The 24,969-nt window shown below is 42.2% G+C and overlaps 1 protein-coding gene across 1 annotated transcript in view; it reads left to right on the plus strand.

Annotated features, from left to right (window-relative positions):
• Nucleotides 1-412: 412 nt before the first annotated feature.
• The window catches only part of DGKH (diacylglycerol kinase, eta), a 114,879-nt gene continuing 90,322 nt past the window's right edge, over nt 413-24,969 (plus strand). The window contains exons 1-2 of the mRNA XM_010854593.1: nt 413-522; nt 5,542-5,622. The gene's annotated coding sequence lies outside the window, so the exon portion shown is untranslated. The remainder of the gene's footprint in view (nt 523-5,541; nt 5,623-24,969) is intronic.

The raw sequence follows: 24,969 nt of genomic DNA on the forward strand, positions 1-24,969 counted from the left end.
GTGGTGTCACCAAGAGTTGATCACAGTGTTTCTGGCTCCAGAGCTCATGCCTGCCTAACCATTGCATTTACTGTACATCTACCCTTCCATCACTTATTAAGTCTTTACTATATATAAGTACGCATTTGAATAGGTACGTGTATTCATCACTGTGTTGAAAGCACAAGTTTTGTGGATGTGTCTCCCATACTATTTGTGACTGCTTTGAGGGCATGTCAGATTCGCCTTGGCTACTTGGAGCTTCGCATATGTGTTTCCGTGCGAGTAAAGTGCGAGTAAAGTATTTTCTCCTGTAATTTGCAAAACATGAGAAATAATATTCAAAATGTCAGCGGTAGTGTGTCATGAATTTTGAGTGTTATTTGGCTTTGAATTTCATTTTAATCATGTTGTGCTTCTGCTTCTCCCTAGACCAGTATTAAAGAGGGACAGCTGCTGAAGCAAACCAGTTCCTTCCAAAGGTGGAAAAAGCGATACTTCAAACTTCGAGGTCGTACACTTTATTATGCAAAGGACTCAAAGGTAATTTGAGAGAATGCTAGTTGCAAGCATTTGAGGGCTGCAGATGGTTCTGTAAACTGTCTTTGTCTTGGGGCTTTGTATAGCATTACTGGTCTAATTCAATATAAATGGGGTTCATCTTGGACCAGATCACAAGGGGGTCTATTTGAGACAATTTCATGTGATGTCCCCTAAGGACATTCTTATGGCAAGGTTCTAGTGTAGTTTTCTTTCTTTTTTCCTTCCAATTGAGATGAAAATTTAAATGTAACTTTATTAGATATAATAAAGTCTAAACTTGAATTCCGCCCTTTCTTGCTAATTTTTACCTTATAAATCTTTCATTGAGATGAAAATTTAAATGTAACTTTATTAGATATAATAAAGTCTAGACTTGAATTCCCCCCTTTCTTGCTAATTTTTACCTTATAAATCTTTTCCTGAACATGAGAGAGGATTTGCTATAGTTGCTAAGAATGCATACTCTGATTTCAGACAAGAGTTCATATTCCAGTGGAGTGGCAGTGAGCAGCATGTTGTTGAGAGGACCCTTAAATAATGAAAATGAAGTGCTCATGTAATACCAAGCTCAAAGCAATCATTCAGTTAGTCTAGCAATTAGAAATAAAAATCATAGTGAAATAAAATCAAGGCTTAAATAATTTTTATAAAATAATTGAATGAAATAAGAATGATGTAGCTTTGGAAGAAAAAATGATATTGATGAGCTTCCACTTAAAACTGATACTTTACTATTCCTTCAAAAATAAAATTAAGATGGGTGCCCTCAGTAGACACTGGAGCCCCACCAAAGTGGCCCCCTGCCCTGTCAGGCCTGGCAGACACCTTTGGCCATCACTCATGTTGCCTCAAAGTGTCTCCTGCCCCAGGGTCATCCACACACATCAGAGCATCCATCACGTTGCAGTTGGGCCTTTCAGTCAGCCACACTGGGGTCCAACCCTGCATGCGAGCACATCCTCAGAAAGTGCTGCCAGGCTGCGTCAGGAAAACAGATGCCGCCCACCGAGGGGACGCTCCTTGAGCATCTGACCCTAGTAACCAAAGGAGACCACGTTACGGGGCACTCCCTGAGCATCTGACCCTAGTAACCAAAGGAGACCACGTTACGGGGACCAGCCATGCTACACAAAGCCACTCTCTCAAGACCAGGAGGCGTAGCTGGTCTACCCAATATGTAGGAAAAAACACAAAGTTAGACAAAGTGAAGAAACAGAGGAGTATGTTCCAAACAAAATAAGAAGACAAACACTTAGAAATAGATTGAATGAAATGGAGATAAGCAACCTTCCAGATAAGTTGTTCAAAGTAATGGTCATAAAGACAACTCACTGAACTCAGTGGAATAGAAAAGTGAGAATTTCAACAGAGATAGAAAATATTTTTTAAAAAAATCAGAACTGAAGAATACAATAATGGAAATGAAAAATACACTAGAGGAAACCAGCAGCATATTAGGTAATTCAGAAGAAAAGACCAGTGATCTAGAAGATAAGTTAGTGGAATTCACCCAGTTGGAACAGCAAAAAGAAAAAAGAAAAAACTAGCTTAAGGGACCTCTTGGGCAACATCAAGTGTGCTAAGATTCACATTATTGGAGTCCCAGAGGGGAAGAGAGTGAAAAGGACAGAAAACCCATTTGAAGAAATAATGGCTGAAAAACTTTCCTAACCTAAGGCCAGCACCACCTGGGAAGCCCCAGCCTAAGGCCAGCGGTTTTCCTTATTGGTTTTCTGTCTGAATGGTCCATCTACTGATGTAGAGGGGTGTTAAAGTCGCCTGCTATTACTATATGACTGGCAGGTTTCTCCCGTTATGTCTGTTAATATTTGCCTTATGGATCCAGGTGCTCCTATGTTGGGTACATATGTATTAACTAGTGTCACATTTTCTTGTTGGATTGATCCCTTTACCATTAGGTAATGCCTTTCTTTTTCTCCTGTTGCAGGCTTTGTTTTCAAACCATTTTATCTGGTCTAAGTGTTGCTATCCCATATTTCTTTTCATCTATGCTTGTATGGAATAGCTTTTCCATTTGCTCACTTCCGGTCCGTGTGTGATTTTAGATCTACAGTGAGTCTCTTGCAGACAGCATAAGTATGGGTCTTGTGTTTGTATCTGTTCAGCTACCCTGTGTCTTCTGATTGGAGCATTCAGTCCATTTACGTTTGAAGTGATGATTGATAGGTATGTGCTTCCTGCTGTTCTGTTAACTGTTTGCTGGTTATCTTTGTTCTCTGCTCCTTTTTTTTTGCTTTTTCTTCCCTTGTGATTCCATGACTTTCTCTAGTATTATGTTTATATTCCTTTCTTTTTATTATTTGTGTATCATTTTCTCTAACATCCTGCAGAAAAACCCAAAAGAACTTTTTGACCAACCCCATATTATCACAGTCTTTGGTTTGTGGTTACTGCTTATATCACAACCTCTGTATATTACAGTCTATTTTAAGTTGATAGTTGCTTAAGTTTGAACATGTTCTAAAAGCACTACATTTTTACTCCACTCAGCATTTTATGTTTTTGATGTTATTTTACTTTGTGTATTCCTTAATTATTGTAGATATATATGATTTTACTGGTTTTGTCTTTTAATTCACATGTGGCCTGCATTGGCAGGTGGATTTTTTTTTTTTTAACACTAGTGCCCCCTGGAAAGCACTCATACCTTCGATCTATTACTTTTACTACATTTTTGCCTTTACTGGCGAGATATTTTCTTTCATAATTTTCATATTTCTAGTTATAATTTTTCTTTTCTGTTTAAATTCCTTTAACATTTCTTGTGAGACTGGTTTAGTGGTGATGAACCACAGTGCAGACAAGCTGTTGCTTGCTTGGGAAACTCTGTCTGTCAATTCTGATTTATGATTTTGCTGGGTACAGTATTCTTGGTCAAGTTTCCTCCTTTCAATGCTTTGACTATATCATGCCACTCCCTTCTGTAAAGTTTTTGCTGAAATGTCAGCTGACAGTGTTATGGAGCTTCCATGTATGTAACTAGTTGTTTTTCTCTTGTTGCTTTTAATATTCTCTTTAGTTTAACATTTTAGCATTTTAGTTATAATGTGTCTTGGTGTGGGTCTCACTGGGTTCCCTTTGTTTGAGTCTCTCTGTACTTCCTGGCCCTGGATACCTGTATCCTTCACCAGGTTAGGAAAGTTTTCAGCCATGCAAATAGAAATGAAAAGAAATATGGGATAACAATCTTGCCATTTGCGAAAACATGGATGAATATAGACGGTATTATGCTAAAAGTGAAATAAATTAGACAGAGAAAGACAAATACCATATAATTTCAATTATATGTGGAATCTGTAAATTATGTGTGGAATCTAAAAAACAAGTGAACAAACAAACCCAGACAGAGATTTACAGATACGGAGGACACATGGGTGCTGCCAGAGGGGAGGGGATGTGAGGTTGGGTGAAGCAGGTGAAGAGGATTGAGAGATCCACACTTTCAGTTATAAAAGTAAATGTCATGTGAGTTTAATATACAGGAAAAGGAATATAATTAATAATATTGTAATAATTTTATATGATGACAAATGGTTACTTAGGCCATCGCTTGATGATGTATTTGATTGTCAAATTACTATGTTGTACTCTTGAAACTAACATAATAGTGTATGTCAACTATACTTCAATTTAAAAATAGTAAGATTTATTGTTACTGCACCAGTAAGATAATTGATAATTTTTATATTAAAAATATGTTTGTGATATAATACTTAGTATAGTTATACACCAGGAGGTAAAAAATAAATAAACAAACCTAATTCTTAGCTTATGCAGCTATGGAAATAATAGCAAAATGAAATAATCTTATTTTAAAAGCCATTATGTTCACAGTTAAACCCTGATCTGGCTCCATCCTGACCCCGCATATTTATTTCCAGGCAACACGGACCATTTGATCGCCTACAGCCCAGCCCCATATTTTCCATCTCCAGGATGATTTTCCCTCTGTCTCCACTTGAAGAAATTCCCTGTTTTCTTTAAGATCCCTCTAAAGTTGTCTTTATTCCAGTATGCACAAGAGAAAGTGTTTGTTTTCTGCTGGAAAAATTATCTATGACCTTCCATAGTATTTTGCGTATCTCCTCTTCCACATTTAATAGTTTACCTTACTTAAAACTAGTTGTGTCTCTTCAGTTCCCATGCTAGATTACAAATTCTTTCTAGTTAGGGAACAAGTCTGATTGTCAGATTGGTTGGCTTGAAGTAGAGTTGCATTACACCCTGGAGATCTTGGGGAGTGGTGGAAACTTAAATTAGATAAGGGAGCCCTTTTTTCTGTAGTTCTAGAGGAGCAGTGTTATACCGACATCGCTGGAAGTACACTGAAGGACTGTGGATGAGGACCAGTTGACTGAAAGTAGGAAGGATACACATACTGACTAGAATTTCCTAATCTCTCAATGGTCCATTTTTAAAGATTTTAATTCTATGGAGTTTTTAACCACTGAAACTTTTTTGATTAAAATGCTTTTCAGCCTAAAAAAAAGTGATTGAACCTGGCCCCCCCCAAAAAGAAAAGAATATAAATAAAACTTTTAAGAGTATATAAAGAAAGTCATCTTATGTTTGCAGAGCATACGCACTGTCTCATTAGAACACATTTACAGATGAGGACAGCAACATTCAGAAGGTTCGGTAACTGGCCGTGACCTGAGCCAGGACTAGTTCTTCTCATGGTGGGGTATGTGAGTAGGTGTGCATATCACACACTTAATAGGTTCCCCATAAACGATGCTTCTGGAGAGCACAGGGCGTTTTGCAATGAGACTATGTACCAGGGGGCTTCTCTAAAGTCCTATATAGTTTGAAATTTATGTGTTTGGTTTTACTCACAAAGTATCACTAACTTAAGTTTTTCATCATTTTTTTTTATTTTGAATTCCTGATATAGCTTCATGGTCATGACCTGATGGTAAAAAAAAAAAAAAAAAAAATTACTGAGGAGCACTGAGTTAGGTTTTCAAATAATATGTTTGTGTTCTTTTTCATTAACAGTCTCTGATATTTGATGAAGTTGACCTCTCAGATGCCAGTGTAGCTGAAGCAAGCACGAAAAACGCTAACAACAGCTTCACGGTATGCTTCTATTCTGCTGATTCCCTCCTCGAACGTTATAGAAAAACCTTTGCAAAGCTTGCACTGAACGCCCTCCTCAGTTGCCAGCTGCGCGTCATGTGTGCTGGAGTTCCCACCAAGACAATAAACCTGATTAGTACCTTGTAGATTCTAATACCCCAAACCATTCGTGATTGTTTGGGTCAACAAACCAATCCATTAAATGTATATTTTAAATATATATATATTTTGGATGTCTTAATTTTAGTGCTTTAAATATTTCACCTCCTTAAATATAGTAGTTCAACTGATTCCACTGTTCTTGAATATTCACAACGTCTGTTTTTTTCCCTTCGGTCTTAAAAACAGTATTTTCTCTTTTTCTTCTACTGTTACTCCAGTTGCTAAGGTTTACACCTTCATTTCTTCTCATTTAAGTAATTCATTTGGCAGCTATTTCAAGAAGAGTCCTCAGTTCTAGTTAATTTTTTTTTCAATTACAAATCATGTTGCTTCAAAGGCCTCATAGGCTCAGGTTGCATCTGTAACTCCATTATGCTGCTGCTAAGCCGCTTCAGTCGTGTCAGACTCTGTGTGACCCCATAGACGGCAGCTCACCAGGCTCCGCTGTCCCTGGGATTCTCCAGGCAAGAACACTGGAGTGGGTTGCCATTTCCTTCTCCAGTGCATGAAAGTGAAAAGTGAAAGTGAAGTCTCTCAGTCGTGTCCAACTCTTAGCGACCCCATGGACTGCAGCCTACCAGGCTCCTCTGTCCATGGGATTTTCCAGGCAAGAGGACTGGAGTGGGGTGCCATTGCCTTCTCCAGTAACTACATTATAAAGCCCTATAAACTCCTACCACTGCATTCTAGTGTTGCTGATAATTGCTTGTCTGTATGCGTCCCACCCATACAGCATTTCTTTCTGAGCCGAATGCTTTTTCTGCTTCCTCTGACTTAAACGATGCCTCCTGCATCTGTAGCTGTGGAAAGTCTACCGACGCTTCAAAGCTTATGTCAGATATCCCATTCTTTTTGTACTTCTTTGATTACAAAAATACAAATTAAATATGAATTGAGGATCCACCATGTGCCAGGAACTAATAAACATAATAAATGAGATTCAGAGATGAAAATACATATATATACACCACTCTGCTGAAGATATGCACAGTATAACTGAGTGAAGTTCATCTGGGATACTTTGTGTAGCTGCATCCTTAGGTCTGCTCAGGTGCTCTTTCTGGGTCCTGTCGCCATCCAGGCTCCAAGCCCCTCTTCTGGGAAGCCACCAGCATAGACAGCAGGGCGTTGTGTTCATGCCCTAGGCACGCAGGTCAGGGAGGACAGACAGGTGCAGGGCAGTACCATGATGGAGGTGAGCTCCAGAAAGTAGGGCTGGGGGTGGAGAGGAAGCAAGAGTTCAGATTTAGTCTGATTGATTTATGGACGTGAGAGATAATTCATGCTGCGTGCATCCCTCCCCCTCCCACCTCCCCAGGGACCATTGAGTTTGAGAAGCGAGAGGACAGCCAAGAATAGAATCCTGGGAAAAGCTTCACAACATAAAGTTTGGCCACTAAAGACTGAGAGAGAGCACTCTGAAGTATAGAAGGAACGGCAGGAGGCAGTGATGTTATGAAAAGCCAGGGGAAGGGAGTTTTAAGGCAGAAGTTGTCACACATTAAATGCTGTAGAGAGGTCAAGCCCAAGAAGAAAGGAAGAGCGTCTGTTGAATGTGGAATCAGGGCAGGTCATCCGGTCACACTGGTGGGAGCAGTGGCAGTGGAGGGTCGTGTGCACGAGGCACATGGAGATGCCAAGTGGGAAGGCAGAGAGAAGCAGCGTGGATTCCTGATCCCAAAGCCTGGCTGTTAAAATAAGGAGCTGGGACACAGCACCAAGAACTTTCAGGTTCGAAGAGGCAGCTCTGGTTCCGTTGTTGTAGTAATAGATCTTTTGCTTTGGTTTTTAAAACTGGTTTTTGAGCGTGTCTATACCACCAGAGGACAGAAGTGTTAGATCAAAAGTTTGACGCTTCAGGAGAGAGAGGGCGTAACTGATGGAGAGTATTTGCCAAGTAAACGACAGGGGATGGGACCCAGAACACAGGTTAAGAGGTTAGCCTTTAAAATGGATAGCTGGAACCTGCGATATAGGGGAACAGTGAAAGTGTTAGTTGCTCAGTCGTGTCTGACTCTCTGTGACTCCATAGACGGTAGCCCACCAGGCTCCTCTGTCCATCAATTCTCTAGCAAGAATACTGAACCTGCTCTACAGCATAGAGTTCAGTCTGGTGTTCTGTGGTGAGCTGTGGTGGGGTTTGGGAGGAAGGGGCATGGAGGAGGGGATATATGGATGCATATAGCTGATTCACTTTGTTATGCAACGTTTTAGAGCAGTTATACCCCAATTAAAAAAAAAAAGAAAGAAAGATAAGCCTTGAACAAGACACAGAAAGTTTATGGAAGTAAAGGTGTGGGCAGGAAGATCATATATTTCAAAACCAAACACTACTGTTTTCTCAGCGAAATTAAAGATAAGGATATATACTATGAGTAGGAGTTCAGGAGGGTTTGCAAGAGCTACTGTAGAAAATGAGAATTAACACTGAACAGAGTCTAGTAGAAGATTATTAGTTAGTAGAGAGTGTCTGCCAAAGATTGGAGATTAAGTTTAGAAATGTTCTTAATTCCTAGGCCAACAGAGTTCTCTATAAGATGAGTAAAGAAAAACAGCTAAGTCGGCCCAGGATTGATGACTTCTAGGGTACATCGGAGGGCTTCCCAGGTGATGCTCGTGGTAATGAACCCACCTGCTGATGCAGGAAACAATGAGACCTGGGTTCGATCCCTGGGTTGAGAAGACCCCCTGGAGGAGGGCATGGCAACCCACTCCAGCATTCTTGCCTGGAGAATCCCATGGACAGAGGAGCCTAGCAGGCTACAGTCCATGGGGTCACAGAGTCAGACGTGACTGAACAACTTAGCCCACAGGCAGGGCATTTTGGAAAGAAAGATAAACAGATTGTTGGATTTCAGGGATCAGTAACTCATCCATCTTCCCCCTCTGTGTTCTCAGTTTTTGAGAATAGAATATAAGGAATAAGGGTTGACTTTATTAATGGCTGAACAGGATCCAGTAACCAGTAAATACAGAGCTTCTGATAAGTTGTTGGAGGCTCAAGGGCAAAATGTTGCTTTTTCTTCCTTCCTCTGAAGTGAGGGTGGGGTTGGGTAATTAAGCTATCAGATTAACCACTTGCCTTCCCTGGGGAGTGAACAAGACAAGCATCTTTTTCCCTCCATGGAGACTCAAAGTGACGGTTGCAGATAAGAGTTTCTCCCTGACCAGGATCCAGAGTTTAATATGAAAAAGGGTTCCAAAATTTAAGATTTGAAAGATGGAGTAACTTCAGGTGAAGACAAGACCTAGGGTGTTGGACTACGTAAAGGGACTTGGACAGCCTGGGTTTGGGAGAGGTTATTCAAATAGTTTGTACAACTCTTTCTTGGACCTTCAACTGCATGCGGTGTCTCCTGTTGTGTCTTTTCCTAGAATTTACTATTTTCTGCCTTTTTTAGTTAAGTACTTGTGTTTTCATAACCTCCTTGAGAATAGGGACTCTGTCACACATTTAAGGGCATAGCTCCTTATCCATAAGTATTTGTTGATTTTAACGAATAAAATGAAAGTTTATTTGGGGTATGAGAAGACTTTTCTGTTGAATTATTTTCAGGAAATTTCTTGACTCATCCCAATGTTGTGTCTCAAGTTTGTTGAACTAGAAATGCAGAGACTAAAACGTTGGGTGGATTGCTTAGAATTTTATAGCAAGTCAATTCAATAGAACTTTGCAGGGTATAAAATGGAATAAGAGATATGTTTCCAAGCATGTTTCCAAGGACTGTTTAAAGACAGTCCTCCCTGTCTTTAAATATTTAAATATTCCACCTTCCTGGGTCACAGTGACTGCTGGCTGATGCTGTTATTTTGACCAGTTTGTGTCAGAGGTTAATGGTGTAGTTTGGTGAATCCAGCAAATGGTCAAATTCTGCTTCCCTTCAGTCACTCCTCCTTGCCTTGAAGTCCCTAAGGATGATATATCGACAAGGGACACACAGTAAATGGAAAATCTATAATTAGCAAATGGGAAGTGGAAACGCTGTGCTTCACCCCAAAACCCAGTTGTCAAGCTCTCGTAAAATGGGTTCTAGAGGGAGTGTTCTAACTCATTCTGTGGTTATGAGCGGGCATCGAGGCTGGCTGGGGCTCAGTAGGGGGATGCTGCAGGGAGTGGGGGGACACAGACCTCCCAAGGATGGTGTTAAGGGATCTGCAGGCATCGTGAAGACCTACCTGCATGAGGACTGCTTTTAAATAGTCGTGTGCTTTAATCCCCAGAGTGAATAATTGTTTTGCTTTGGAGGTTGTTTAAATTGCCTCAGGTATTGTATTAGTTTTCTTTTGCTTCCTAACAAATTGCCACAAATTTAGTGACTTAAAACAATGCTTATTTATAATCTTACAGTTTCTGTCGGTCTCATAAAATAGCTGGATTCTTCTTCTTCAGGTCTCACGATGTTGAAATACATAGATATGGTAAATTAAATACACACACACACACACACACACACTCTTTAATTACCTTGTGTACTTAGTCACTCAGTTGTGTCCAACTCTCTGCGACCCCATGGACTGTAGCCCTCCAGGCTCCTCTGTCCATGGAATTTTCCAGGCAAGAATACGGAAGTGGGCTGCCATTTCCTCCTCCAGGGGACCTTCCCGACCCAGGGATCAAACCCACATCTCTTGCGTCTCCTGCATTGGCAGGTGGATTCTTTACCACTAGTGACACCACTTTGCACTAATTTTTTTTTAAGATTTTTAAAAAATGTGAACTGTTTTTAAAATCTTTATTGAGTTCGTCACAGTATTGCTTCTTTTTTTGTGTTTTGGTTTTTTTGGCCTTGAGGCGTGTGGGATCTTAGCTCTCTGACCAGGGATTGAACCCGCATACCCTGTGTTGAAAGACAGCGTCTGAACCACTGGACCACCAGGGAAGTCCCACATTGGCCTAATTCTGACCTGTGTTTGAATTTCTGGTTTTGCAAGTGTCTTCTGCTTTAGGCAGCAGCAACAACAAAATCTACTAATGCTGAACAGTTGTCAGTGATGTGATTGGGGAACAGAAAAGACCAATTCCTGACAGCCTTATTGGCATTTTATGAGTCCTTATGCTTTTGAACTGTGGTGTTGGAGAAGACTCTTGAGAGTCCCTTGGACTGCAAGGAGATCCAACCAGTCCATTCTGAAGGAGATCAGCCCTGGGATTTCTTTGGAGGGAATGATGCTAAAGCTGAAACTCCAGTACTTTGGCCGCTTCATGTGAAGAGTTGACTCTTTGGAAAAGACTCTGATGCTGGGAGGGATTGGGGGCAGGAGGAGAAGGGGACGACAGAGGATGAGATGGCTGGATGGCATCACTGACTCTATGGACGTGAGTCTGTGTGAACTCCGGGAGTTGGTGATGGACATGGAGGCCTGGTGTGCTACGATTCATGGGATCGCAAAGAGTCGGACATGACTGAGCGACTGAACTGAACTGAACTGAGGTTAACATTCACAATTAATTTGCAGTTTAAGTTCTACCACGGCATTTTCTCTGACTATGGGGTCAATAAAACTTTCTTAATTTTTTGGTCTATTTTTAATCGTTCATTTTCTTTATTTTATTGACATTTGCATAGTGTTCTGGGGTTTTATTTTCACTTTAACCTTTTTATCCCTAACACTTCTGTGCTATGTGTGATTGTGCTCTTCTGATACTAGACTGGAGAGCACTCATTTCCCTTTGGTCCCACTGGGCCCCCCAGGAAGGGGCTGCAGTTCCCCTGATAGCTATCCCAGAGTGCTTTCCTGCCGGGTGGGCTTCTCTCCGGCTGGTCAGTCTTTGCCTCTGTTCTGTCTCTTCTCACATCCGCTGCTCTCTTCATCTCTTTCTCACTAATCATGGCATTTACAGACCCAGCTTCTGTTGATTTACTATTGAACCATAATTGCTTTACAAGGTTACATTAGTTTCTGCTATACAACTAAGTGAATCAGCTGTAAGTGTACATATACCAGGGCTTCCTGGGTGCCGCTAGTGGTAAAGAACCCACCTGTCAATGCAGGAGACCTGAGAGACACAGGTTCGATCCCTGCGTGGGGAAGATCCCCCAGAAGAGGAAATGGCAACCCACTCCAGTATTCTTGCCTGGAATCACATGGACAGAGGAGCTTGGCAGGCTACGGTTCCTGGGGTCTCAAAGAGTCGGACACGACTGAAGTGACTAAGCACGTACATATATCCCCTAGGTATAAATATATCCCTTCCCTCTTGAGCTTCCCTCCTATGCTCCCACCCCTTTAGGTCATCAAAGCACTGAGCTGAGTTCCTTGTGCTATATAGAAGCGTCCCACTAGCTATCTATTTCACACGTGGTAGTGAATGTAAGTCAACGCTACTCTTCCAATTCATCCCTCCCTCCCTGTCCCCCTCTGTGTCCACACATCCATTCTCTACATCTGCAGCTCTTTCTGGAACTAGGTGATTTTTCCAGGTGCAGTGCTTAGACTCCAAAGTCAAACAGTCAGGGTTTGGGTCGGGGCTCGGCCATGTCTAGTTAGGTGACCTCAGACTAATTAGTTAACTGCTCTAAATCCTTAACTGCTCAGTGTCCTTACCTCTGAAAGTGAAAAGTGAACGTATTAGTCTCTCAGCTGTGTCTGACTCTTTTTGACCCCACTGACTGTAGGCTGCCAGGCTCCTCCATCCATGGAATCCTCCAGGCAAGAATCTGGAGTGGGTAACCATTCCCTTCTCCAGGGGATGGTCCCGGCCCAGGGAACGAACTCTGGTCTCCAGCATTGCAGGCAGATTCTTTACTGTCTGAACCACCAGGGAAGCCCTACATATTGGGGACTGCTGTTTAGCATTCCCTTGAACTTAATTATCCCTTGATTCCCTTCACAAGTGTCAGTATTGCCAACTTTTAAAAGTTTGGGGATTTTGAAAGAGAATATGGACAAACTTTATCTTGAGAAAACATTCCATCCTTCCTGTCTCTCAGAGATGTAGTGAAGATTTATTTCCACTCTTATCTCATATTATATTATTAGGCAAAGGGACCATTTTGTAATGAATGAAAATACAGTTGTTCCTTGTTGGTTAAATGTTCTTTGCTAAAGAAAAGCTTTTTAATGATTTGAAAGCCATCACAGTGGTGTGGTATACATCAGGCTTTCAAAGTGTACTGTTCAAATGACTGTTTTCTTTAAATTTTAATGAAGTTTAGGCTAAACCTTCAACAAAGAAGTCATCATTTTTAAAGAAATGATTGTATTGACGTTGGTGAAATTTTTTATGGAAGTTTGTAAAGAAAGCTTTTTTTTTTTTAAACAAGAAAGAGGTACAAAGGTAATTTATTTAACTACCCTTGGCATTTTTAGTGAGTGATCTCCAAGTGTGTTTCAGATCCCCCGGCTATTTCACATCCCTGCCGGCTCACTCAGTTGTATGGAAACAGATGCCATGTGGCAGCACTTGTTTTTAGAACTAAATGAGCACTGGAACAGAGAGTCCTTTTAGGTCTGGGTCACTCGCCATGGTCATGTAAACATGACCAAAAGTTGATTAGCATTAGACTATGATTCTTCTGATGAGGTTCTTAAAAGGAGACATGAAAGCAAACCAATAGAGGGAATACTCATAATGGCACGTCAAGTCCTGAAAATGGTGCTCTCACAGTACAGTACAGTCAAAATAAGCAGGCTGAGTTTTAATGGAAGGGAAGATGTTTTTAAGAACTTATTTCTTTCACATTTACTTTCTGTTTATCCTGTTTTCCCCTTAGCTTTCTCTCTGTTGATGTAACTCACTTCATCTTCTCTCTTAAGAGAGAGGTCACATCCTTTGAACCTAAGGAAGTGTCAGTTTACTTTTGTCTATTAATAACACAATCTTTAGTTAGATGGAAATAGCAAAAAGCTGTTTTCTTTCTGTCAGTTTTGAACGCCCATCACAAAACAGGTATTCAGGTAAACAAGTTGATGTACAATCACTTAGAAAAGTAAGTTGCCTGCTTTATTAGATAATATTTAGTTTGCTGCATGGGGCTTCCCTGGTGGCTCAGATGGCAAAGAATCTGCCTGCAGTGAAGGAGACTCGGGTTCGATCCTGGAGATGGGAAGATCCCCTGGAGAAGGGAAAGACTACCCAGTCCAGTATTCTGACCTGGAGAATCCCATGGACAGAGAAGCCTGGCAGGCTACAGTCCAAGGAGTCACAAAGAGTCAGACACGACTGAGCGAGTAACACTTTCTCTCTTTGCAGTCTGCTGTGTACCTCTTATAACTGTTTTATAAGATCACTGATCTCATCACTCACTCAATTTTGTACACCAGTCCTGTAATGTAGGTTCTAGTATGCTTCCCATTTTACAGTGAGAAATCTGAGACAGAGAAGTTAACATCTAACGTATCTGGGTTCTAAGGCCTTGATTTGTGCTTCTTTTTCGGCCGTGCTGCCTCTCTGTTGCGTGGGCAGGCTGCTCCAACTGCGGTGGGCAGACTTAGTTGGCCCTTGGCGTGTGGGTCGCCTGACACACCCTTCTCCTTCCCAGCCTAGGAAGGTGGATTCTTATCCACTGAACCCCTAGGGAAGTCCCTTGATCTGTACTCTTGATACTCTGCTCTTCTGTCTCTCTCTCACAGATTTTTAAACGAGTATGATTCAGATAGTATTCCTGTTATTGGTTTTTACCTGTTCAACTGTGTTTTCTTTGCCAAGTCAATCACAGAGTCTTAGTGTTACTCGACGTGCAGTAGGTGCTTGTTGGTGGTACCACAGATTTAGAGCACTACATTTTATTGTGAAGGCTGCACTTTAAATAGAAAGATTCATAACAAAGCAGGTAACTAATAGTATAAAAAGCTAATATTAAAAAAAAAGGTCTGGGAATCATGGGATTAATTGACATTAAAGGGCACTTTTTATTTTAAAGACTTGGGAAAATGTGACATCTGTTTAGTATTTGAAGGATTATTATATATAAGAGGGCTTTCCAGGTGGCTCAGTGGGAAAGAATCCGTCTGCCAATGCAGGTGATGTGGGTTTGATCCCTGGGTTGGGAACATCCCCTGGAGCTGGATGAACGGCAGCCCACTCCAGTATTTTTGCCTGGGAAATCCCGTGGACAGAGGAACCTGGCGGGCTACACAGTCCATAGGGTCACAAAGAGTTGGACAGGACTGAGCATCTGAGCGCGCATTTATGTATAAGAAACAGTTGACAGGTTTGGTGTACAGGACAAAGATCCTGTATTCGTGGAGGGACAATCTCAGCTCTACACAAGGAGAGAACTTTCTGTGTCATCTGATAGAACAAGCCTCTTGTGAGGTAATGGCTCTGCCCATTATTAGAAATCTCCAGTCATTTGCTTCCATGTGATCTGGAAGGGGCCTTCAAGAAGAGAGCGCTCAGAGCAGACTCAGGTTCAGAGAGCTGAAGTGACTTTCTCAAGGTTGGATGACTGATAGCTGTGCACAGCTGGTTTAGAATTCAGGGCTCTCCACCCTCAGGGTTCGTTGGGAGTAAGCAGGGGGCGAGGGCTATAGAGATGGCTGGACTTCGTGCTGGACAGTGTGCATACTCTGTCTCATCGCACACAGCAAGAGCTAAGGGACCTTCCTCAAGATTGCTGTTGAAGAGACTATTTCGTGGTGTGTGTATGTGGGTAGGGGCTAAGGAGATGGTGGAGCCTGAGATTTCCTTAGGCGCAAAGACTGTCTTCTTCCACCACTGAATCCCCAAGGCTAACACGGGGCCAGACACAGACGGGAAAGACAGTAAATATTTGTCAAATGAATGAATGGATAGGTCTTATTGAAGGAGTGAGTGATATTTGTAGACTCTAGTTTTTAGAAAGGTGTTATTTCAAGTTTTAGCCTAGAGAGCACAATTTCCTAATTTCCCCCCATGGTGTTGGATTATAATATACCCATAAATATGTATATCCTTCTTTGACATCTATACATTATGACTCAGACTATTTTTATACCAACAATAAGCCTTACAAACATGATTCTCACTTATGTTGATCATTGCAGTATTTCCACATAATTACTAGATGCCTGAAAGTAATGTCGATGAAACTATTTTAATGTCTATGTTGATGAAAATATTTTCTTGTACTCTAAAGTGATACCACGGGCTTCCCTTGTAGCTCAGTTGGGAAAGAATCTGCCTGTAATGCAGGAGGCCTGGGTTCGATTCCTGGGTCGGGAAGATCCCCTGGAGAAGGAAACGGCAACCCACTCCAGTATTCTTGCCTGGAAAATCTCATGGACAGAGGAGCCTGGCAGGCTACAGTCCATAGGGTCACAAGAGTAGGACACGACTGAGCGACTTCACCACCACCGCCACCACCAAAGTGACACCACATTAATGCAATTGGAGTGGCTGTTGTTTTGCTTTTAAAATCGATTCATATACAGTTTAGGTTAGACTTTATATTATGCTTCTGATGATTTTTACATTTTTTGAAATTTGTATTTGTTTTTCTATAAAAGACACCAGGCCTTTAGAAATGAAATAGCATTGTTTCTGTGGGTGTATCATGTTAATCTTTTCATTGAGTGATACACATCTTTTTCAAGAGTACAACAAAATACTTTTTCACATTTTCATGAGCTCCCTTAAGCCACAGTCCTAGGAGGTAAGAAAACATTGGTCCTTTTGTAGCTAGACTGAAATGTTTGGAAATGCGGTGCAGGTGGGAGAACTCTACCTTTGTCTCCACCGTCCTTAGTACCCTTCCATGAACCTATCAGATAGGTTTACTGAGATCTCCACCTTCACTAGTAACCTTCCATACATCTTTTAAATGGACTTTCTCAAGTAAACCATTGAGCATGTCCTTGAGTATCCTGGCAGCTCAGGAGCTCTGGGAACCCGGGCTTGGTTGCATAATCAGACCATGGGTGTCCAGATCCGTTTCACAAGAGAGCCTGTTGTTGTGTGACTAGACACCACTAAAAGGCCGGGAAGGTTCTCTCGTCGTTGAGAGAGCTGTGTGCCTGGAGGTCCAGGCAGGGTACCGTGTTCAGTTGCTGTGCCTGGCATTACCACCTGCCCCTTGCCCAGCGCTGATCCATGACTCAGGAGGAACATGGTGCTCGGGACCAGAAACCTGCAACCTGTACCACAGGCCACACTCCCCCCGATTCTCCATTTTCAGAACTGCCCTTAGACATTTATTGATTCATTTAGCAAATAATTATCCAAAGCTTAGGGGCTTCCCTGGTGGCTGAGACGGTAAAGCATCTGCCTGCAGTGCAGGAGAGCTGGGTTAGATCCCCAGGTCAGGAAGATCCCCTGGAGAAGGGAATGGCAACCCACTCCATTCTCCATGCCTGGAGAATTCCATGGACAGAGGAGCCTGGCAGGCTACAGTCCATGGGGTTGCAAAGAGTCAGACACGACTGAGCGACTGACCCTATCAAAAAAGCTTACTGTATGTATCAGGCACTGCTAGATTCTGGATATTTATAGTGGCGAGTAAAAGGAACTGGTCACTGATACTATATTTTGAAAGAGTTTAAGAGCCTCCAGGAACAGGTCCCTATCTTTGAAGTATGTGGCCTTGGAATAGGGTTCTTGAGATATGAAAAACAATGAATTGCCTCCCAGCTAGGTCCAGAAACTATGCCATCACAAGAGCTCAAGTGATCGGAAAGAGAAGGTTTAACAAACTCTTAAGGGGCCAGGCCATTCAGGATTCCACAGACAGAAATCCTCTGGCATGGCTTCCACTGCTTTTCTGTACAAACGTGCACCCTGTACCAGTATTCCTGTGACCACAATATGGTGACCAGGTAGAACTGCTTAATCCTGCCCCTAAACACCAGTGTTGCAAGAAGCCTGTTCCCTGGGAAGACTTCGCCTCAGGGACCATGGCGATGGCAGCGGAAGACGTCCATCCTAACAGGAGGCCCGGCCTGCGTCCTGGACGGTTGATCTTCACGGCGCCCCCGCTGCACTGAAGTTGCCAGTGAATGGCCGCAGTGCTACACAGCCTCCCGTTCTTGGGCTTGTTGTAAATCTGCATTTCAGTGATACGTTCCACATACGAGGTCTTTCCCAGGTTCCAGCTAGCTGGTGGTGAGCTAGCTGATGCTGTCTCTCTGTGATCTTGGGAGCAGCTGCTATAGCTGCATGGACTTGAAACTTCTAGATCGCATCTTCTCTCTGGAGAGATGCTGCGTGAAGACTGGCAAGGGTTGCCCAAGGTTTGAAAGAGCCGCCCCAGGCCCACCGGCCATCCAGCTCCACAGAGGCTTCGAAGGTGTGCAGACCACACAGGAGACACATTCACACCGCCAGCCTGGCCACTCCACCGAGGCCCTTTTTGGAGAAGGGCTGTGGGGTTTATTTGGACTTCAGTGGACTTGACGTGGCTAAAGGCTCTTTAGTTCCATGCTTATTTAGATTAGCCCTGTCTTCTGATCTCCATTTGTCGTGCAGAATGGAGCCTTGAACCCTGTAAGAGACCAGATCCTATCTCACAGAGGTACTGAAATAGAGGCCTAATATGGGAAAATAAATTACCAGCAATAAAAATGTTAAAAAAAAAAGACCCAAGCCATCATCAGTGTCTGAATCAAGCTTGCTCCTTGGGAAGAAAAGCTATGACAAACTTGGACAGCATATTAAAAAGCAGAGACATCACTTTGCCAACAAAGGTCCCTCTAGTCAAAGCTATGGTTTCTCTAGTAGTCATGTACAAATGTGAGAGTTGAGCCATAAAGAAGGCTGAGTGCCAAATAATTGATGCTTTCGAATTGTGGTGTTAGAGTTCCTTGGACAGCGAGGAGCTCCAACCAGTCATTCCTAAAGGAAATCAATCCTGAATATTCATTGGAAGGACTGATGCTGAAGCTGAAGCTCTAGTACTTTGGCCACCTGATGTGAAGAGCTGACTCACTGGAAAAGACCCTGATGGTTGGGAAAGATTGAGGGCAGGAGGAGAAGGGGATGACAGAGGATGAGATGATTGGATGGCATCACTGACTCGATGGACATGAGTTTGAGCAAGCTCCAGGAGATGGTGAAGGACAGGGAAGCCTGGCGTGCTGCAGTCCATGGGGTCTCAAAGAGTGGACACGACTTAGCGATTGAATGATGACAACAATCAGCTAAAGATATCCTGTTATCTTGTGGTCTTCTGACTGAAGCAGTAAAATTGTGAAGGGTTCAGCGTCTTGGAAGTTCTGTCCTTGCCAGCCGAGCAGAGTCTTTCTAAGGAGTTTGATGTTCCATATCTCCTAGGAAGTCAGAATCTTTGGCACCCTTTTAAGAAATTAGAAATAGTTAAAAGCCATGGTGCTCAAACATTCCAGAAAATTCTAGAAATGTTTGCCGTCCTGCTCCCTATGAGTGATCCAAGCCTCCTACAGCCTTAAATCACTCTGACAAAGCCCAAGTGATGTGCACACAAAAAGGGGTGCTTTGTCCACGACTCCTGGCCTTGTTGATGACTCTGGAATCTCGCCTTGCATTCAGCCTGAAATGCTCTAAAAATTAAACATATCATTATGCTTTTCAGATTTTGGCTCCATTAGACAATTTAAAATATCAACTGCTTATTTTTTTTAAATATTAAACTAATTTTAAGTTTACCTTGAACATTAATGAAATATTAAAACTTCCAGGTGGCTCTAGTGGTAAAGAACCTGCCTGCCGATGCAGGAGATGGAAGAGACACAGATTTGATCCCTGAGTCTGGAAGATCCCCTGGAGAAGGAAATGGCAACCTCGCTCCAGTATTCTTGCCTGGAGAGTCCCATGGACAGAGGGGCCTGATATGGGCTACAGTCCATAGGATTGCAAAGAATCAGACGTGACTGAGTACTGAGCACACACAGGAAAGCCTATTTGTTATTCTACAAGTTTAAAAAATTTAAGCTGTTTATAATATAGGTAAACAAAATAAATGATTATTCATTTCTAAAACTTCTTTGGTCTGTCTGGTAACCCACAATAAGGAGTCATGAGCACTCAGCAAGTACTTTTTAGTTTATAACTTGCTTCATTATCTCATTTAACCCAGGAAGTAGTTCTTCCCGTTAGTGCATGAAAAGGTGAAGTTCAGAGAACTTAATTTTGTAAATTTATATAGTTAATGGGTAGGATAATTAATATTTAAAGTCTGGGATTTTTCCATGAGGATGAATAGCATATTACAATTTTATGAGTGCAAGTGCAGTAATCAACATTTTAAATAGGATTTAGTTCAATCCAGACATTCTTAGTGAATCCTCATTACCTTACAAGTGGAGAGAAGGATATGTAGACCCGTGTACCAGCTATCAATGATTAGAGTGCTTGCTCATTGTCAATTTTTGTGTAGTCATTAGGTTAATTATCTTTAATGGAAGAAAGAGGATTTTGCAATTTTGATTGCCCTCCACATTGTGACAGGTCTCCAGTAACAATTTAATTTCCAACAAAAACATTGTTAAAAAAGAGATTTTTCAGTTCAGTCATTTATGCCTTAAATATTCTGTGGTCTCTGGACCCAGTGCTTTTAAACTTTGCATGCAGGCAAAGATGGGTTTATACTTATGGAAGACAAATTACAGTCTAGTCAGCAACACATCAGAAGAAAGACTCCTATGGACAACAGGCAGATGGAGTGCTAGGCAGTCGGAGATTATTTCCCTGTTTGGTTTTGCTTATTGTTACAGAGACTAGCTGAGAGGAGATCTGAAGGCTTGTGGATGGTCCTGGCATTTAGGCTGTGTTTACGGATCAGGGTTTATGAAGGATCAGACAGCTGTATAGGATAGTTTCAGAAGTTTCTTGTAAGCTGCCTCCACTATGGGATTCAAGGCAGAAGATGGTGTTTAAATCTTGGAGAGAAGCAGATTATCATCAAGAAGTTGTTAAACAGAGCTGGCATCTTAGAGTGGAAGGTGTGGCCATTAGATAACTCGGCCCTTGATATCAGAGCTTGATTAGACATCCTTCCAGCAAGAGTGAGTGATACCTTCCAGTGACCTGGACCCTGGACATGACCTAATGATGCTGTCTGTCTGGATCAGTTGGTAGGCTGTCTAGTCTCTGCGATGGGGGTGCTTTTGGACATTTCACTAATGCTTTGTGATAATCTGCGTGTGTGTGTGCATGCTAAGTGGCTTCCGTCACATCTGAGTCTTTGCAGCCCTAATGGACTAAAGCCTGCCAGGATCCTCTGCCCATGGGATTCTCCAAGCAAGAATACTGGAATGGGTTGCCATTTCCTTCTCCAGGGGGTCTTCCTGAGCCAGGGATTGAACCGGTGTCTCTTACATCTCCTGCCTTGCCAGGCACCACCTCGGAAGCCCTTGTAATAATCTAGCACAACCCTGTTTGGTATGAGTGTCTGAAGTGGGTAGTTAATGTGATAGTAAGCAGAAGTCATATAGACCTGCTGCTAATATTTCAAGTGGAAAGAGTCACAGTATAGCATGTGTTATCTGTATGTATGTCCTATGTAGCTCATGTTTATGACAGTTGAGTATTTGGCCTCTGTGGTCTGGCTTCTGCACAAACCTTGGCCATTTTCTCTCTCAGAATCCCAACATTAATTTTTCATAGTTGCTCAACAGTAGTGTTAGAACTTCCCTGTTTGTTAACCTCCTAAAGTGAGAAAGGCTGATGGACAAAGCGGCAAATCCTTCTCCCTTTGCAGACCTTTATAAGAATCCAGGGTGTTGTGTTTTGTTTTTGTACAGATGAGGCATTGTTCCTATGACTCTGTTCTAGGGTTGGGTGGAAGCATGCCCACCAGCAAAGATTGACATGGCTACTCAAAACAATTACTGAGGAGCTTATAAAAAATTTTGACCCCAGGGTTAACACCGTATGATCAAGATACATACTTCCTGGGATAGATTGTAAAGAATATTTTTTCAGGCTTTTAGATTCATCAATGCCTTTACTGCTCACAGCGTCTAGAATTAGCAGAGGCAGTGAAATGTACTGTGTATGTGTGCAAAGACATATGTACAAGGATATTTATTGCACACTGAAATAAGGAAAGATGGGAAACAACCCAAATGTGCAAATTAGAGGCTGAAATGAATGGTGAAACTTGTCACACAGTAGAATGTTACACAATAATGAAAAAGAGCGATTCAATGAGCTCTCTCTGTAACAGTGTACACCAGGGTATCCTTGACGGTCCAGTGGTTGGGACTCTGCCTTTCCAATGTCGGGGACACAGGTTCAATTCCTAGGTGCAGAATGGGGATCCCATATGCCACGTGGCACAGCCAAAAAAAAAAAAAATTGAATTAAAAAATACTAAACTCCCAAGTTTTATTCAGTGGGAAAAGCCAGCTGTGGAAAAGCATGTGTGTATAAAATGCCACAGTCTACATATGTGTACACGCGCATACATTTAAGCCTCAAAAGACTACATATTTGTTGTGTATGCAGAGAAGGTCTCTGAAGAGGTACACAGAAGCCTACAAATATTTCCATCAGGAAGAAAACTTACAAATTACTTATTTAAAAATTTTTACATGCTATATGGAAGCCCTTTCTGATAGCTTCATATCAGATGCATTTGACAAGAGTGATGGGCTTAGTGTGTGCACACTCAGTTACTCAGTTGGGTCTGACTCTAGGACCCCATGGACTGTAACCCGCTAGGCCTTTCTGTCCATGGGATTTCCCAGGCAAGAATACTGGAGAGGGTGGCCATTCCCTTCTCCAGAGGATCTTCCCAACCCAGGGATCAAACCCGAGGCTCTTGCCTCTCCTGAATTGGCAGGAGGGTTCTTTACCATTGTGCCAGATGGGTTTAGTAGGAAGCCCAAGTTGGACACCGCTAGAGTGCCAAGGAAACCATCATAGGGTGCATATCAGACCGTCTGTAGCAGGAGGGAAGCAAGGGATGGATGAGAGATGATGTGGGGGAAAACCAGACAACAGTGGCCAAAGGGAGAGGAGGAAATGGACTTAGAACTGTTGAATTTGGGAGGACTGGTATATAAATGATGCTTTTATTGAAGGATAGAAAAGAAGAAGACAGGCAGGTTTATGGGGAGTGAAAAGGAGACAGTGTAAATTGGACATTGTGAATTTGAAATAATGGTAAGGTATCCTGGTGATTCTTAGGAGGCTATTGAGAGAGATGCTTTAAAAAACTGTTAAAATAACATGAAGTACTTTTGGGGGGCTATCATTTTCATGGCTCTTTTTCTAGCATATTCAGATATCTTCTGTATTCCTTACGTATGATTGTGGTGTAATGGAAACTTTAGATTTTAGAAACGTTTCAGTTTTGTGGTGACCAGTACAAATAAGATAATTACTTTGTTTTGACAGTTTCCATTGCCTGTGTGTTCTGTACAAAGCAATTTATGGTTACAAACCAAAAGAGCGTGTGCCCAGGGAATGAGGCTAATGCATTGTTCCAATCCCTAGTACAGTCTAAAAATATTAAATGAAGGGTAAAACTTTTAATGTGTCCATTAACTAATGCTCGCTGCTAATTTTCAGTGGAAGTGTATGTGACAGCCTACAGAAATAATTTCTGAAATCACTGTGATCCTTGTTATTGCCATTAATACTGAGATTAATGGTCTGTTTATAAACAAAAAACCTTTCAGTTTCCTATGGACAGTGTAATACCTCAAGCACAGTGCTCCGCATGATTGTCTTTTTTGCTGTTGTTCAGTCGCTGTGTTGTGTCTGACTCTGCAGCTCTGTGGACTGCAGCACGCCAGGCTCCCCTGTCCTTCACTGTCTCCAGGAGTTTGCTCAGATTCATGTCCGCTGAGTTGGTGGACATAAATCTTATCTATCTAACCATCTCATCCTCTGATACCCCCTTCTCCTTTTACCTTCAATCTTTCCCAGCACCAGGGTCTTTTCCAGTGAGTTGGTTCTTTGAATCCGGTGGCCAAAGTATTGGAGCTTCAACTTCAACATCAGTCCTTCCAATGAGTATTCAGGGTTGATTTCCTTTACGATTTCCTTGTTCTTGTCACTCTCTTGCTCTCCAAAGATATCTGGTTTGCAGAGATCTGTCTATGTTAGTAAATGAAGTTGTTATTTTACCAGCACCTTTCCGTGCTCATCTTTAAAGAATGTACAAGTATATACAGGATTGAGATATAAATGAAATATCCCTGATTATTTTTTAAGGGGAGAAAAAGGTAGCAGTTTGTACAGCCTTTTCTGTCATTTCTTCTAGGATAATGCCAGTAAATTGTTTGATGTTCCTTCAGTCTCTAGGAGATGGCTAGGAAAGCAGACCAAATTTAGTTTCAAATCCTGCATGTGCATTGTGACCTTGGGCAGATTGCAAACCTCTTTGGGTCTTAGGTTCCTCAAGTGTAAAATGGTTTGCTCCCTTTGAGCTCTGTAGATGAAATTGATACAATATGATATGTGATGTAATATTATATATGCTGGGAGCCCCAGGTGGCACAGTGGGAAAGAATCTGCCTGCCAGTGCGGGAGATAAGTGTTCGATCCCTGGGTCAGGAAGATCCCCTCGAGAAAGAAATGGTAACCCACTCGAGTATTCTTGCCTGGAGAGTCCCGAGGACAGAGGCGCTTGGTGGGCTACAGTCCATGGGGTCACAAAGAGCTGGACATGACTGAGCTCACACACATGGTATACGCTGTATGACAGATGAAATGATATATGATGAGATATTTCTTAGTACATGTGTGTTCTGGCCTGTTTTAACCGCTCCGTAAATGGTAATTCTTAGCATTTTGGACTTTAAACTGATTTTCATTCCAAGTGTGAAAACCGGAGTCATCTGAACTGCTCTCTCATTATCACTCTCACAGCCAGTTGCCACGTCCCATTAATGCCCCTGGAAAGCTGTTAAACCCTTCACCATCTCTGTTGTCTGTTCTGGACTCCTCCTCTCCATAGCAGCCCACCACCACCCTGAGCTCAGACCCTGGCTTGTCTTGCCTACAGTTTCAGAAAAGTCTTCTCCCCTGTCTCCTGCCCACCCGGCTGACCCGCTACATTGCTGCCAGAGTTCTCTTTCTAAAATAAAGGGTTTGCTCCCTTCCTTGCTTACAGCCCTTTGGTAGCGCTCTGTCACTCTGGGGATCAAAGCCAGACTCCTGAGCATGGCTGAAAGCTTTTCATAACTACCTTTGGCTTCTCTTTGTTCTTCCACCTATGGTTGGCTTATCACACTACTTACAATACTGGTTCTCACCTTGACCTTTCTTCAGCTGTGTGGTTTGTGTGTCCCTTTATTGGCAATAACCCTCCCTCTCCATAGAAATGCACTCAACATCTT

The sequence above is a fragment of the Bison bison genome, unplaced genomic scaffold, assembly GCF_000754665.1.
Source record: "Bison bison bison isolate TAMUID 2011002044 unplaced genomic scaffold, Bison_UMD1.0 scf7180017864345, whole genome shotgun sequence".
NCBI lineage: Eukaryota > Metazoa > Chordata > Mammalia > Artiodactyla > Bovidae > Bison > Bison bison.